The sequence below is a fragment of the Nanorana parkeri genome, unplaced genomic scaffold, assembly GCF_000935625.1.
Source record: "Nanorana parkeri isolate BGI_ZX_2015 unplaced genomic scaffold, ASM93562v1 scaffold926, whole genome shotgun sequence".
Taxonomy (NCBI): Eukaryota; Metazoa; Chordata; class Amphibia; order Anura; family Dicroglossidae; genus Nanorana; species Nanorana parkeri.
In genome coordinates this window covers 103,478-114,670 of record NW_017307194.1, presented here as the reverse complement: position 1 = coordinate 114,670, position 11,193 = coordinate 103,478, and the positions used below count along the sequence as shown (strand labels likewise).

The window sequence follows — 11,193 nt, the reverse complement described above, 5'->3', positions numbered from 1 at the left end:
TTGTCCCCTACTCCCTTTGAATTGATATTTGTTCGGCACATGCTTCAGAACTTATTGAGAAGGCAGAATCCTGTCCATGTTACACCGACCCAATCAAAAATCAGCTCGATGAGGCAATAAAAATGTCTTTATTGGGATAAAGTCCTTAGTGGGATGTGCAAAGGTGCTGATGTTTTTTGAGGGTATTGTAGGTGGAAGTAGCCCTAGTTACAATAGAATGGTGGCTGTTAACTTGAAGCTATTGTAGACAGGCACCTCCTTTATTCCATTTATATGGTTTTGTATCAGTGAATAAAAATATTGTTTTTAATAACTTCGTACCGTATCATCGCAGCACCTGAAAAGCCCCAGAAATTGTTTCTCCTGGTGTCCTTGAATTGCTGAATTTAGCAAACTGCTATTCGCCTTTCTCGGTCCATATTACCAATGAAGCGTAAACATTTCTTTGCTTGTCACATGCACTTGGTGCCTAGTCTTGGACATGCATTCATAGAGAGTCTTGCATGTGTATGAAGCTTGCACTGGTTCAAGAAACATTGCCTTGCCTTGCCTATCCGGCACACCATCCATCTCTTCCATTGTTTGCCTTTTGTATGTGGATTAAGGGGAAGGGGGGGAGGAGAAGCTCAGACACCCTGGCCTGCAACATCCCAGTTTGGGGACAGACCAGTACAGGACTGTTGGCAGAATACATTGGTGGGGTCTTGTTTCCATGGCAACCACCGCCATCAGATGAGTGCTGTGTATCACCGCTCGGTCTCCTCCAGAGCGATCTCAAGCATGTTAATATGTGAAAACGCCCAGCACCGGTATGGTTGAAGGCTTTTCTAATCTATCATGCGTAGGATATAAAAAAAACTCACCTAGGTTTGTTTTGATCGGCGATCAGGGATTTCTGCATCTGATAGAGAATCTGAATTACATATGTCTACAGGATTAAAATATGCGGAAGCTGCCAGAGATGCGTTGTTCAGCCTGTCAGTGCTAATATGATCCATACATTATCTTTACGGAGGCCTTGTAACATAGAATCGTCTCGTCCTGGAGAATGCAGGTGATTATGTGCACAAGGTCTACTTTCAGCCTGAAGAGGAAATGAATGATTTCTATAAGAGGTGATTGCATTGTATGTTGTGCTAACAAAGGCAGCAAAAACAGTGCCAAGTTCAAATAGACTCCTCCATGCATTCATTCCTTGACAGGCAGTCTACCGTATACAGGTATGGGCGGCTAGCAGGATAAACTTGTCTATTATTTTACTGTTAAAGGAGAACTATGAGGTGAGTGATTTCCACTTGCCTCATAGTTCTAGCCGACCTGTGACAATGAGACTGTCACAGGTCGGATCGGGAGTTATTTTTGATAATAGCAGTCATCAGCGGCTTGTGAGCCGCTGATGACAGCTATTAATTTAAAGGGGACAGTCTGCTGAACAGTTCTACTATAAGCTGATGGTCGCTAAAGCGACCATCAGCTTATAGTAGAACTGTAAATGCCAGGTCCGTATGGCATACAGAGCTGGCCAGCTGGAAGCACTTTTGTAGCTCCGTATGCCATACGTCCTTGGCAGCGAAAGGGTTAAGGTCTCTTAGGCTAGGTTCACAGCTAGGCAATTTATCGCGTAGATTGAGTTGCGCGATATCGTGCAAAGCAGATTTGCATGGAAATCAATGGAGGCTGTTCACACCTTTTGCAGTTTGTCGTGCAGACGGAATTGTCTGTCGTTCAAAAAGGTGCAGGAGCTATTTTCGGGCGTTTGTCACGCGATTTGGGTCCCATAGACATCTTAATGCATTGAAAACCGTGCGGTTTTCAAAGCGGTCGCACAAATGAAAATGCATGACGACCACGCGAAAACGGCTCACCTGCTCAATCACCTAGGTGTGAACCGGACAACTACCTCCCGCCCGTGCATCTCTCGTCGGTATTATATAAAGAAAAGGAAATCCAGTTCTAAAGGGAGACCCCTTCATCATGGCTGCAGCATGTGGGTGGGGTTGGGACTTAGTGCTAGTTCACACCAACCACAGTGCATTCCGGCCCGATTCTGGTCGGAACACATTGGATTGCATTGCGGCTTGCTCACTTTGTTGTGGGGCAGGAGGGGGTGTGGCGGTGCATTGAACTCAATGCAGACATCCCAACTCTCCCGACCATTTCCGGGAGTGTCCCGCTATAAGATAGCGGCTCCCGGCCGCCCAGGAGAGAAACATTTTCTCCCAGAAAGGTTTACTTTGCTCTCAGGCAGAGTGACCCTTTCCTTGCTTGCCATCTGTTTTTTTTTTTTTTCTGACATCGGGGCTGCCGGCCGCCATCAGTCAGAGGAAAAAAAAAACAGCATAGGAATGAATAGCTTGGCTTAAATTGGCCATTTCAATTTGCAATAGCCAATAGCAGACTAGCTTTTGCACCTGCCCACTGCTGCTGTCAATCAGCAGAGGTGGACCTGAAGTTCTCAATCAGCAATCTAGCTATTCATTCCTAGGCTGGTTTTTTTTTGTTCTGACGGCAGCAGCTGTCAGAATACTAGAAAAAAAAAAAACTCAGCACGGGAAGCAATAGCTTCTTTGCTATCTGCCATTTGAGGGAAGTGCCCTCTCTCTTCTCCCCCTCTGTGGATTGAGGGGGGGGGGGGGGGGGGGGGACAGAGACAGAGGGAACCTCCCTGAAATTACTTTTTCAGGTTGGGATCCCTGTCAATGGCACCGTAGCCACGCCCTTCGGCCTCAATACGACAGGCCACACATCAATGCCTGCGGTCCGGTCCGAAAAAATGCTGCAAGCACTATTTTTTTCTGACCGGAATGCAGGCATTGATGTGCCATTCATTCCCATGCGGCCGATCGCATTGCGGCCGGAGGGTGCGGCTGCAGTGCCATTCACTTCAATGTACCTCCAGGTCCCCCTCCCGCCCAGCAACAAAGTGAGCTGGCCGCAATGCAATCCATCATTCCGGCCAGAATGGGGCTGGAACGCGCTGTGGCTGGGGTGAACTACCCCTCAGGATCTGTGCTGATATTTCTAGAGGAGGCTCATCAGAAGCTGAACAATGAAAATCTTGCTCATGTTTTGTTTATATAAAGTTACATTGCATTCAAACATAGGGATCTTGTTTATTGATTTGATATAGAGCTGCAGCTAACGATTATTTTCAAAATCGATTAGTTAGCCGATTATCAAGTTCGATTAATCGGTTAATCGGATAAAAAATAAAATACATTTTAAAAAATGGCTCCAATGATGGGACTTCTAGTTTGTATTGAGATTGCAGTCCATCACAGGAGCAAGCTTGGAGCAGTAGAAGTAAAAAAGATAAAAAAAGTGTGGTGTACAATATAGTGAAATGAAAAGTGTAAAATTATACAGCAATGAATGCAGAATACCACCAGCTATAGAGAAATACAATAAATCCCAGCAATAGTACATTATAGCTGGCGGTATTCTGCATTGCAATGTATAATGTACTATTGCTGGGTGTTGTAGTCCTCTATAGCTGGTGGTATTCGGCATTGCACCACTGTATAATGTATTATTGCTGGGATTTGTTGTACTCCTCTACAGCTGGTGGTATTCCTTGATTTGTAGTCCTCTATACAGTGCAATGCAGAATACCACCGCCTATATAGGAGTACAACAAATCCCAGCAAAACATTATACATGCCGTGTACAATGTATTGCTGGGATTTGTATTCCTATATAGCTGATGGTACATTGCTCTGTATACTATACAGCACAATGTACCATCAGCTATAGAGGAATACATATCCCAGCAATACATTATAGAGCACCATGTGTGGGTGGGAGTGCAGGCTTACCTGAACAGTCTTCCAGCAACTTGTTTCTGAGATCGGGCCTATCTATCGGCGGCTGTCATTCCCCCCACACCTGCTCCTCCTTACTTCTTCTCCCCGCGTCCCCGTGCCGATCGTGGATTTGGACGGGCGGTGAGCGTGAGGCGCGGAGGAGGTGCGGGAGCGTGGATGCGGGCAGGTCTGGCAGCGGCGAGCGTGAGGTGGGGGAGGAGGTGTGGCACGCAGCGTGTGTTAAGCCGTGAACAGGGCCAACCAATCAGGAGCCGATTAATCGATTATTGAAAAAGTTGACAACTTTTTCAATAATCGATTATAATCGATTATGTCGATTAGTTGTTGCAGCCCTAATTTGATATAAGCTGAAGTTTAATCTGCTCATATTTTGCCTTTCTCTGGTTTCTCTTTTTTGCTTCAATAATATGCTAATGATTTTAAAAAATCAATGCATTTAGACCAAGCAATGTTATCACTGGGCGCCTCTATGCAATGCAGGCAGATCATGGCTGGTGGGAGGTGCCAGGAGGGTGCTGGACATGGCTTCCTGATAACATCACAGCCCCCGGCCTCCGTACTCCTCAGGTGCCCTCAGCCAGTGGGCTGGCTCTAGGGAGTAGTTATCCAAATATACCAACTACCAAGACATTTTTATGTGTGGAGGAGTGGGCACTCCTAGGCAGGCTGTATTTGCATGCAAACAGCCCAATGTAACACCCACATGTAATGCTGAACCTCCATTATTGAAAGAACTGAAATCCAATGAGTGAAAGGGCGGGCCAGGGACAGTAAGGCTCGGGAGGAAAGAGCTAGATAATGCTGGATATATCCCAGCCAGGATATGAGGTGGGAACTCTGACTTTCTGGAGCTTCTAATGCACATTGTGAGAAGCTCAGTGTGCAGTGACATTAAACTGTAGGCCATGAACTCCTGGACTGGGTGCCTCTACCCTGCCCCTGGGGGCTTGGAGCGCTCAATGGCCAGAACACTATCTGCATGTGGTCTGAATGTTCTTTCCTGGTGTGGGTTTCCTCCCAGACTCCAAAGACATGCCAGTATTTTAATTGGCTCCAGTCTAAACTGGCCCTAGTATGTGAGATGGGGACCTTTAAGGCCTTGTTCACACCGAAAGCGGTGCGTTCCAGAGCGGTAGCTGCTGGAACGCAGCGCGATCACTTACGAAACTTCAATGGCACCGCTTCCACTCCCTGCCCGCAGTGCGATCGGACGCGTGGCAAAACTTTGCCTCCGTTCCACTGCAAACGAAAAAAATAGGGCACTGCGGGATCTGGGGACACTGACCCAAGGGGGGTCACACTGGGGACACTGACCCAAGGGGGCTCACACTGGGGACACTGACCCAAGGGGGCTCACACTGGAGACACTGACCCAAGGGGGGCCACACTGGGGACACTGACCCAAGGGGGGCCACACTGGGGACACTGACCCAAGGGGGGCCACACTGGGGACACTGACCCAAGGGGGGCCACACTGGGGACACTGACCCAAGGGGGGGCCACACTGGGGACACTGACCCAAGGGGGGGCCACACTGGGGACATCGAGTGACACAGTGACGAACTCAGGCAAAGCGTCAACCGATGTGAAGATGGTGACCTTTATGGTGTGTTCGCAAATGCACCTGGAATGTGTGTGTGTGTGTGTGTGTCGGCAAACAGAACGGGTCGGCAAATATGACAGAACACCGGATCTGAAGGTAGTCTTGAATGTTTTGATGGTGTAGAGCACAGCGGTATGCCAAAGCGACAGAAAGACAATAGGCTGCCCCTAGACCACAGTTACCAGTTGAGGGACCTTGGGTAAAACCTTAGCTGTAGAAGGAAGTTAAACACTGAAAAGATTTACCTCGCTTTGTGAGTCGGTTGAGTTAAGGCATTTGTATTTTTCGAAAGGTTGGTGGGCAATGTATTTTGTCAGTGTGTTGTTGGTACAATGTGGGGCTCCAAAGCTTTGTTCTGTAGGAAATCCTGCCCATAATGCTTCAGCAATGCTTTCCTCCAATACTGAGCACCCTCCATCATAGCCGGTGCCAGCTACAGAGGACTACAAATCCCAGCAATAGTACATTATAGTATAATGTACTATTGCTGCATTCCTCTATAGCTGCTGGTATTCTGCATTGCGCCGCTGTATAATGTACTATATTGCACCCCACACTTTTTTTTTACTTCCACCGCGCCAAGCTTGCTCCCGTGAAGGACTACAATCACAATAGAAACTAGTAGTCCATCACTGGAGCCTTTTTTTTTTTAATTATCCGATTAACCGATTAATCGAACTTAATAATCGGCCAACTAATCGATTATGAAAATAATCGTTAGCTGCAGCCCTAGGTGATATCCACCTTCATGAAATGATGAAAAGACAACAACTCTCCTATCACTTCTGTATATTGAGCCATATGGACCAATCTCTTTTCCCGCCCCCAGGTTTCCTCCAGGAACATCTGGCAGATATCATGTACATAATGGCACCAAGGTAAATATATGTAGCGCCAACTATAAATGCAAAACCTTTATTAATCTATTAGAAACTTGTTTTCTCGTGTGTTAGTTTTTTCTCGGAACTCCTTTTATTTAAAGTAGTACGCGGAATGTAAAATATTCTCTCCCAACTGCTTAGAACCAGTGTGGGACACTGCAGCTGTCATATGCCGGCTCTAACACTGAGAGCTGAGTGATCATGTAACTGCTGATCGCTCAGCTCTCGGTTTTTTCACCCTGTAGGGAACCGTGACTGTCACCCCTCCAGTAGGGACCCCCTCCATCTCTGTTCTTCCAGGGCTCATTGGAGGTAATGACCGAGGAGGGGGCATCACCTCCAATTACCTCCATAAAAACCTGGGGCATCCACCATTGCTGATCCTTCCCAGATTCACCCCCCGGATTTCACTGCAGGAGATTCTTACTAATGAGCAATAAACCAAAAAAGTCACTCGCACTCCAATGTAGCTTCCAGTCAATCTATTTATTGACTAAATGGTGCAGCATTTCCCTTCAACGTTTCGGAACCAAAGAGGTCCCTTCATCAGGCAAATAGAAAGTCTTACTAATGAGCTTCACATGTGGAATTACATTGCATATTGGCTATCACATAGGGAGCTTGCTTGCTCCCTATTTGATAGTAATAAAGTTCAGTGGAAAAAAAAAGGTTTAAAAAATCACACATCAAAGCAATAAAAAAATAAAGTCCCCTGCCCCACACGCAAACATGCGTCAAGCTCGCCTACGTGCGGAAACACAGATTACATCCATTGCGCCGCACATGTTACATATCGCCGCGAACGTCGGAATGAGAGCAATCATTCTAGGGTCATCAATCACTGAAAACACTAAACTGATGAGGTGGTAAAAGCTTTTAAAGCGTTTTGAGTGTGGTAGTTTTTTGGGATTTAACGGGTGCGCGCAATTTTAAAGCATGACATGTTTGGTGTCTATTTAGCCGACGTGACCCCGTCTTTTTATATTTTACCAAACAATTGGGTAATAATGTTTTATAACATAACGTAGGGAGAACAGGTTTTTTTTCCAAAATGTTCGGTACTTTTTTTATTATACAGTAAAAAATAAAACCTGTAGTGGTGATTAAATACCACCAAAAGAAAGCTCTATCTGTCCCCAAAAAATGGTATAAAATTAATTTCAGTACAGCGTTGCATGACGGAATAAATGTCAGTCAAAGTATCGCAGCGCTGAATACTGAAAAATGGCCGGGACAGGAAGGGGGTGAAACACCCCGGTCAGCAAGTGTACTTTGCAAAGGTGGACTTTGCCTTTAATAATTCGCATGCAACAGCTAGGTGGGTAGCGATGCCATTAGAAATATCACACACAAGTGTCGCACATGATCTTGTGTGATGCGGGAATGCATGCTTTGCATGGGTGTGAATAGGGGGTAATGCTGATTGCAATTGAAGTCTGAGTCCTTGCGTGGAATGCAGCAAAGCGAAACCATTTGAAAGCTATACAGTCAGTTACACGCTGCGTAGCTGGAGGGAGAGTACCAGTGGATTTGTATCAATAGGTTATTTGTAAGGCCCCTTTCACACGGCCGGTCCGATTCGGGTCCGTGTCAGTTTTTTGGAAAGACCTGATCAGATGCCCAATGCAAGTCTACAAAGGCTTTTTGTATTTTGGAAGTGTTTTTATGCCCAGTGTTTTCGGGTTTTTTTTGTACTCAAGTCGTTGCTCCAAATTGATTAAATCCCATATCTGGGCAGTCAGAAATATTACCCTTGCAGTGGTTCTACTACAGACAAAAATCAGCACTCCACCCTTGCAGTGCGGGGGTAGCCCCACTGCAAGGGCACTTTTTTGATTGCTCAGAGATGAGCTTTAATTTGGACCTTCACCCCCTTTCACTAAAAATCACATCAGCATGTAGCTCTATGTGCGGATATGAAATCATCTTGCATTCATTAGTCAAACATATTATTTTTCTTTTACTTAACACTTAGTTCTAAAAAATAAAATGTGGCTTTAGATTCACTTAAATTGCTTTACCCTCCTGAAAATCGACATCACTGAAGGTACGGGGGGACTCTGATGGACACTCCTAGATGTAAGGGGGGATTCTATTGGGCACTCCTGGATGCCAGGGGAGACTCTGGCGGCCACTCCTGGTTGCAAAGGGGGGGGACTCCTGGGGGCACTCCTCGAGGTAAGGGGGACTCTGATGGACAATTCTGGATGTAAGGGGGAACGCTGATTGGCACTACTGGATGTAAGTGGAGGCTCTGATGGGCCCCCCTGAATGTAAGGGGGGATTGTATTGGGCACTCCTGGATGCAAGGGGGAGTGGCTCTGGCGGCCACTCTTGGATGCAAGGAGGGACTCTGGCGGCCACTCCTGGATGCAATGGGGGGGACTCTGGCGGCCACTCCTGGATGCAAAGGGGGGACTCTGGCGGCCACTCCTGGATGCAAGGGGGGAGGGGGAGCTCTGGGGACCACTCCTGGATGCTAGCAGGATTTATTTCCGTTTGTATATCATACAATGTGCCCCTCTTACTGACCAGTTTGGAGACCCTAGGCTATTGGATCCCCTCCTCAGAACAGAGGCCCCCCTGTGAAAGGGTTCTAATTGATATTTATCATACAACATGAAAAACTCCAAATTTGATCTCCTGAAAAAGCAATAAACCTCTCCTGGTAGACACACCCCGCAGGTTATAAAACCCTCCTATTCATTTATTCCGGCATCAAATCGAATTAATGAGATCTTTAGGCAATCCCACTTCATCTAAACCAGCGTTTCTTTTATCCTTGGTAGGGGCCAATAATTGCGAAATAAATTAACACGGAGACGTGAATGGAGTGTGGAAACATTGTCTCCCTTGGGTCCTGCGCCTGCTATGCTGCTGCTGCAGATTGCTGTTACTTTAGCTACAGTTGAACTCTTTTCCCCTATGGTAATGAACGTGCTGAGGTTTACCAAACAAACATTTCTCATTACAGGAGGCAATCTTTTGGAAAGCACTCTTTTACAGGTCCAGTCCACCCAACAGTGATGGAGCCTGGTGGGCTGGGGTCTGCCTTTGGCTCGATTTACACTCACCGGCCACTTTATTAGGTACACCTTGCTAGTACCGGGTTGGAACTGCCTCAATTCTTGTGTTGGTGTTGGAAAGGTGTTGGAAACATTCCTCAGAGATTTTGGTCCATATTGACATGATGGCCTCACGGGCCCAAAGTGTGCCAAGAAAATATCCCCCACACCATTACACCACCGGCCTGGACCATTGATACAAGGCAGGATGGACCCATGCTTTCATGTTTACGCCAAATTCTGACCCTCCCATCCGAATGTCGCAGCTGAAAGCGAGACTCAGACCAGGCAACGTTTTTCCAATTTTCTATTGTCATTTTTGGTGAGCCTGTGCGAATTGTTGCCTCAGTTTCCTGTTCTTAGCTGACCGGAGTGGCACCCGGTGTGGTCTTCTGCTGCTGTAGCCCATCTGATTCAAGGTTGGACGTGTTGTGCGTTCATAGATGGTATTCTGCAGACTTCGGATGTAACAAGTGGCTATTGGAGTCACTGTTGGCTTTCTATCATCTCGAACCAGTCTGCCCATTCTCCTCTGACCTCTTGACATCAACAAGGCATGTTCGTCCACACAACTGCCGCTCACTGGATATTTTCTCTTTTCCGGACCTTTCTCTGTAAACCCGAGAGATGGTTGTGCAGGAAAATCCCAGAAGATCAGCAGTTGCTCAAATACTCAGACCAGCCCGTCTGGCACCAACAACCATGCCACGTTCAAAGTCACCTAAATCCCCTTTCTTCCCCATTCTGATGCGCGGTTTGATCTTCAGCAAGTCGTCTTCACCACGTCTAGATGCCTAAATGCATTGAGTTGCTGCCATGTGATTGGCTGATTAGCAATTTGGGTTGCCAAGCAGTTGAACAGGTGTACCTAATAAAGTGGCCGGTGAGTGTATGTCTGCTGTAATTCCCAGCTCTCACCCTGTGCTCTTGGGGGTGCAGGGTGTGTTTTTGCCCACCTTTGTGTGTTCAGGCACCTTGACTGCATTTCCATAATATAAAATCAATGGAGTGCTTTCATAAGGGCCACAGCAGTTGTGCAGCCCCAGGAAATGAAGCACAGAGATCTCCCCAATAGAATTCCTGGCATGCCGAAAAGTGCAATGTCTGTTTTGGGTGGACTGACCCTGATTTAGCCTGTGGTACAACTGTGTAGATCAGGGGTGGGCAACACCGGCCCTCCAGTTGTGCTTTCACTACAAATCCCAACATGCCTCTGGGAGTCTTACCTGTAACTGTCAGTCTTGCAGTGCCTCATGGGACTTGTAGTTCTTCAACAGCTGGAGGGCCCGGAGTTGCCCACCCCTGGTATAGATTCCACTTTTGGGCCCTTTACACCATAGCATTGCGCTAAACACGTGGGATTTGATGTGTTTAGTGCACACAGCCACATGCTAGGTGCACTGGTGCGTTGCGTGGTCATTCATTCTTAATGGCATCCCAATGCATCTCCTGGTGGGTGTGTCGCACTGCCACACAATGCATGGTCCGGTAATGTGTTGTGTTGCTGCACGGTGAAAAAATGCAATGCATGCATTGTTTATCACTGTAACTAAATGCATATTATCACATTACAATGCGTTACATGGCACTGCAACACATACCTACTTAGGGGTTCATTGGGGGCCATTGAGAAAGAATTGCAATGCACCAGAGCACCTGTTGTGCAGTACTGGGTGCCGAGTGATGGCGTGAGCCTAAACGCATGAATTCCATGTTCAGAGCAGCGCTATGGTGTGAATGAGCCCTGTGTCTTTTGTTGAAGGTCTTGTCTGTGCATTGAATAGGATTTACACCAGAACGTTCACCACTCTTCAACCCCC

The 11,193-nt window shown here is 46.8% G+C and overlaps 1 protein-coding gene across 2 annotated transcripts in view; it reads left to right on the top strand.

Moving 5' to 3' along the window:
• The window catches only part of DPYSL2 (dihydropyrimidinase like 2), a 97,827-nt gene that overhangs the window by 39,937 nt on the left and 46,697 nt on the right, over positions 1–11,193 (top strand). The window lies entirely within an intron of this gene.